Genomic DNA, 6,405 nt, shown 5'->3' on the forward strand with positions numbered 1-6,405 from the left:
CTTAAAAAACGGCATCCTCACCTTGCCTTAGTTAGCAATTATTCAAAACTCATTATATTAGCATAGTAACAAAAAAGTGTTATTTAATATTTACTAAGACCGATCAAAGACCTGTTACCTCCTGAGTATGCTAATGGTTATTTTCATAAGCAAATAATCAGGAATCAGGAACATTTATTTGTCATTTCACGAAATATTGTTTCCCCCAGCCCACAGCAGTGCAACACAAGACAAAAACACATATCAAAAACCTACAAGAACACATACACTACCGTTCAAAAGTTTGGGATCACCCAAACAATTTCGTGTTTTCCATGAAAAGTCACACTTATTCACCACCATATGTTGTGAAATGAATAGAAAATAGAGTCAAGACATTGACAAGGTTAGAAATAATGATTTGTATTTGAAATAAGATTTTTTTTACATCAAACTTTGCTTTCGTCAAAGAATCCTCCATTTGCAGCAATTACAGCATTGCAGACCTTTGGCATTCTAGCTGTTAATTTGTTGAGGTAATCTGGAGAAATTGCACCCCACGCTTCCAGAAGCAGCTCCCACAAGTTGGATTGGTTGGATGGGCACTTCTTTGAGCAGATTGAGTTTCTGGAGCATCACATTTGTGGGGTCAATTAAACGCTCAAAATGGCCAGAAAAAGAGAACTTTCATCTGAAACTCGACAGTCTATTCTTGTTCTTAGAAATGAAGGCTATTCCATGCGAGAAATTGCTAAGAAATTGAAGATTTCCCACACCGGTGTGTACTACTCCCTTCAGAGGACAGCACAAACAGGCTCTAACAGGTACTATTTAATGAAGATGCCAGTTGGGGACCTGTGAGGCGTCTGTTTCTCAAACTAGAGACTCTAATGTACTTATCTTCTTGCTCAGTTGTGCAACGCGGCCTCCCACTTCTTTTTCTACTCTGGTTAGAGCCTGTTTGTGCTGTCCTCTGAAGGGAGTAGTACACACCGGTGTAGGAAATCTTCAATTTCTTAGCAATTTCTCGCATGGAATAGCCTTCATTTCTAAGAACAAGAATAGACTGTCGAGTTTCAGATGAAAGTTCTCTTTTTCTGGCCATTTTGAGCGTTTAATTGACCCCACAAATGTGATGCTCCAGAAACTCAATCTGCTCAAAGAAGTGCCCATCCAACCAATCCAACTTGTGGGAGCTGCTTCTGGAAGCGTGGGGTGCAATTTCTCCAGATTACCTCAACAAATTAACAGCTAGAATGCCAAAGGTCTGCAATGCTGTAATTGCTGCAAATGGAGGATTCTTTGACGAAAGCAAAGTTTGATGTAAAAAAAAATCTTATTTCAAATACAAATCATTATTTCTAACCTTGTCAATGTCTTGACTCTATTTTCTATTCATTTCACAACATATGGTGGTGAATAAGTGTGACTTTTCATGGAAAACACGAAATTGTTTGGGTGATCCCAAACTTTTGAACGGTAGTGTATATCCAACATATCATCCATCCATCCATTATCCAAACTGTTTAGCTTGCTCTCAGGGTCATGGGGATACTGGAGCCTATTCCAGCAGTCATTGGGCAGCAGGCAGGGAGACACCCTGGACAGGCCGCCAGGCCATCACAGCCCCCCCCCCACACACACACACACACACACACATTCATTCATACTTAGGGACAATTTGGTATGGCCAATTCACCTGACTTACATGTTTTTTTGGACTGTGGGAGCCCCCGGAGGAAACCCATGCAGACATGGGGAGAACATGTAAAGTCCACACAGAGGACGACTTTGGATGACCCGCCAAGGTTGGACTACCCTGGGGCTTGAACCCAGGACCTTCTTGCTGTGATGCGACCGTGCTAACCACTGTGCCACTGTACCACCTCCAACATATATATATAAAAAAAAATCACTGTCCAAGAGAGCGGACGCCAGTCAGGATGACTGTTGTAACTGCCGGTCTGCATGGGCTAGCAGTTAGCTTAGCCTGCCCTGCTTCTGCGTCCTGTCAGACCGCCCTTGGTGTTTCGTCTTCATGCGCTGCTCCAGGCAGGGCAGTGGTCCTTGGGCCCACCGGACACAGCATACCAAGCTCCCCCATCTGATCCAACACCAGCTCTCCAAGCCAGACACCTTCGACACACCTCCCTGCACTCCACACGACAATATCAAAAACACAGTCAATGCCAGGCCAGGACAGGCCGCCGCCAGACCCCCTCAGTGTTATCGGAACTGCCAGTCTGCATGGGCTAGCAGTTAGCTTAGCCTGCCCCACTTCCACATCCTGTCAGACCGCCCTCAGTGTTTCCTCTTCGGTCACAGCTCTGGGCAGGGCCGTGGTCCCCGGGCCCACAGGATGCAGCAGACCAAGCTCCACCAGCCAATCCAGTGCCAGCTCTCCCAGCCATCAGACGACGATGCGGACAAAGACACTGCGTGGATGGCACTGGGTGAGGCCGCCACAAACGTAAGTTCGCGCTGCCATCTTCCCACACCAGTACTGGGTGAGGCTGCTGTAAACGTGAGTTCGTGCCGCCATCTTCCCATGGAGTGGAAAATATATAAGTGGCAAATGTATAGCTCATAACCATCTGGGTTCAGAGTACCAATATGTTTCTGATGCTAATACTGGGCAATAAGCCATTTACATTTCATATGTAAATATAAGTATGACAGAGAGATCTCAAAATTATGTTTACTTTTCTACCTTAAACTCGTTCTCATCACAACTTGTTAGATCTTCCCAAATACCGTATAAAGAGAGGATGAACAGCAACAGTAGGATATGGAGTGTAAAGCCAGTCCCTGTTGACTGATATGATTGTAAATACTATAAGAGGAAAAACTGAAATAAAAACTTGAATCATTTAGGATTTATAATTTAATATAAAGTCTAAGTAATGGCATAGTTCCCACTTTTTCAAAGCTACATGTGTAAGTTCATGAAATGTTTGGCATACCAGGTCAAGGAACAAATCATGATTCTAATCATCCCATCAGTTGAAAATTAAAATTATTGATTAATGATTAGCTGTCACCAGTGATGAACTTTTTTTTTTGCACAATGAAGACCACAAACCTTTTCTGTGGAACAAAACCTGTTCCTTCTGGGAATTTGCTTTGAAATCCAGGACGGGAAGTCTTTTCTCTTGTCAGGCATCATAATATCTCACATGTTGTGTGCTGGTAATTTTTATGAGTGATGAAGAGAGCAATCTAAGCTCGGTTCCTGCTCTTCATCAGTGTACTGTCAGTCCCACCCTCTAGACTCCTAAATTGAATTTTGGATTTACAAAAGAATCAATCAATGCATATCTGCAGGATTGCACAGTTTGTCGTCGGAAAGGGAGGAAAATATTATCTTCAGCAAACAGGTGTTGTCAGCAATTAGCTTATCACGCTAGTCTTATTAGTGTTAAATGGGATGGAAGGGTATTATACTTGAAAACTACTATATGCTGAACACATTCAGCAGAATAAATTTAGATACTTCCAGAGCTGTTTTTATTTGATTATGAGTGTCTCTAGCCTTTCTACTTTTCAAGTATTGTATACATGTTTTTATTCATAGTCAAAGCTACAGAAAACAGATGATGAAAACATCGGAGACAGAGCAGCCAATCACCAAAACAGCAAATACGAAGAATACCCCATTGCAAATGTAGTACCAGGGCATATGCAGATTTATGATTATATTGCCTGCCCTTTCTTTTATTAAATGCGATGTATTGTCAATTATGGACGGTGAGCTCAATGAGTCTCTCTGAATGAATATCAGGCATTCCATAGCTTAACTAGAAAACACATTACGAGTGAACTAACAGATTTCACGGTCAGTGATTCTCAAGTCAAATATATAGTGATGTGTACCATTTCCAACTGGGCACAGAGGTTTTGCAAGGCTAGCATCAGAAATAAGCTGTCAGGTCCGCTGCATCACATCGGAGTTCGTTGCAATGGGAAAGGGCCATCTGTTTTCATCTAGTCAGAGAACAGAGTCACAAAAGACTTCCTCAGGTTGCGGATGGTTTCGGCATTTGCTATGTCTTCACTAGTGGTGCGAAAGAACGACGTGTCCTTCGGTCCAAAAGAGCTGCTCAACAACAGAGTAGACCGCAAGAAAAGAGAATCATCACTTCTTTTACAAATCTAGAGATGGTGTTTATATCAATTCAGGAAGCTTCACAATGAAAATGTCCATACTGTACTGGAATGCATCTACGCTAGCACACATGGAACATCTTTACTATTGCAAGTGAAGATATTTGTTCTAACCTCAGTTGCGGATGTGACTGTTTATTTCCCTCTTTGTCTTGCTGCTCAGGACCCAGAGGTGTCTGTAGGGCCTGAGGTGTCACTTCACAGTGAGACTGAGGTGCTGGGGGCTAAGGCAGACCCCGAGAGTCAGGCTGAACTGGGGTATTTAAGTTGTGTTGTCCTTGAAGTATGGGGTTTGCTGGGTGGCTAGTGGATGGCTGGGCGCCCAGGCCTCCTGAAGGTTGACCGCCCTGGTTTCCCGACTGGGATTGGGACAGGGACTTGGACTGGGACTGGGTAAACTGTGTTTCTGGGTTGAGCCTTGGGTTAACATCCTTTGCGGGAGCTTTGGGAGTCAACTTCGGAGCAGATCTTTGTGAAAGTAACCCTTTTGGGTCCACAACCCCGCCTAATTTCGGTACAAGAAACACTTAATGATATTCAAGCATCTTTACCAAGGGGGCAGGAGAGTGAAAGATGATGTCATATGTAAAAGTCTGCATGTTATTGAACCAATATGCACAGGTCACTGGTTTATTCGTAAGCTGATATGACACAAATACAGTACAGCAGTCCCATTCTGACAATGTGTAGGGGTGGTACAAGCCACAAAATAAAGGCACAAAAGCTTAGGGGGAACAAAATCACAAAGCCGCTGATATTGTACCATGCATTGGGACCAATACGATGTAGGGAGTAGTCATGCTTCATGTTTGTGTGCTAGATAAGTTTAAATGAAAGGGACACAGCCCACCAGACCATCATGCTTTGGATTTGCACTAGCCCTTGACTAATATTGTTGAACATAGTGTAGGTCTCTTTTGTGATGCTTTTTAAGAACTAGCATGACTCACAACAATACAGAGACAAATATGTTGAAACAGACCACATATATCATATTGCAAAGAAAGCTTTATTGCCAGTGACATAAGGGAAATATCCATAATGGATTTCTTCCACAATATATTAAATTCTGCTCTTTATTTCCATATAGTCCAATGTTGGTTTTGAAAAGTCCAGACATTTAGTAAGTTACCACAGTCCTAAATAGTTACAGTCCAGCAGATGTTCCACCTGGACCCGATGGCCAAATAAACGTGTCCAGCAGTCATTTTTATCACACATTCAATCAGAATCACTCAGCTAAGTCTCGCACCCTGCACCTATTACAGACTATGGTCCATCTTCACTGTCATCCCTATTAAATCGATGTCATGGCATATTTCCTAGAAAACAAAACAACACGTCCATAAAGCCTCAGGCATGGCTTTTACAAGGTTACTCTCACAGATACAATGGAAGTTAATACACCTTGAAAAAAAAACTGCACACAAAGCTAGCTGAACTTTTTTTTTTGTCTTATCTAGTAACAAAGAAATTGTTGGAAAATTGTAGACTTTTATTTTTTTCAATTAATTTGGTTGTCTTTTTAGCTGTTTAATCATGAAGGGTATTAGACACATTAAATTGCCCCTGCAAAATCCATCTGGCAACAAAAAAGCAATTCAGTTCATCCTTCTTGTAAAGGCTGCTTAGACCTAACCAAATTTGGATGACATATTGATGAAAATAGCTTCACAAATAAACTATGAAGGAAAATCTGATTTAAAAAAAAAAGTAGAAAAGAATAGTAAGAATATTAAGTAAAGGATAACAATGTATATATTGCACTCTCCATCAACTCATAAGTGCGGTACAATAAGGCAAAATATGTTGAATCTTTGAATGGCAGTAACAGAAGCTTTAAATCCACACATCTCTTGTGCTGTTGCCATGGCAACAACATCATGAAGAGTTCACATCCAGCGCAAGGACCACGGGGAAATCAGAGACTTCCTGCCTGGTATTTCAGATCATACTCTATGTAATGTTACGGCGTTTTAGGGTTACGAACCCTAATGTCTACTACATCTACATATCCGAGAGCAAGAAGAACAGTTTGAATCATCATTTCACAGAATCATAGTGCAAAACAGGCTATTTGGAAAAGAAAAGAAAAAAACATTTTGATAGATTCCTCTTTCAGTTACTTCAACTACTTGCATTTGCACTCCCCTGTTAACTTATTATTATACCAACTTCAGCTCTTCCTGTCCGCTTTAACACATTTCACCGTGAGTTACGGGAGTGCAAAGAATGTGATCGAGGGTTGTGTGTAAATCAGTT

This window comes from Lampris incognitus, chromosome 2 (assembly GCF_029633865.1).
Source record: "Lampris incognitus isolate fLamInc1 chromosome 2, fLamInc1.hap2, whole genome shotgun sequence".
NCBI classification, from domain to species: domain Eukaryota; kingdom Metazoa; phylum Chordata; class Actinopteri; order Lampriformes; family Lampridae; genus Lampris; species Lampris incognitus.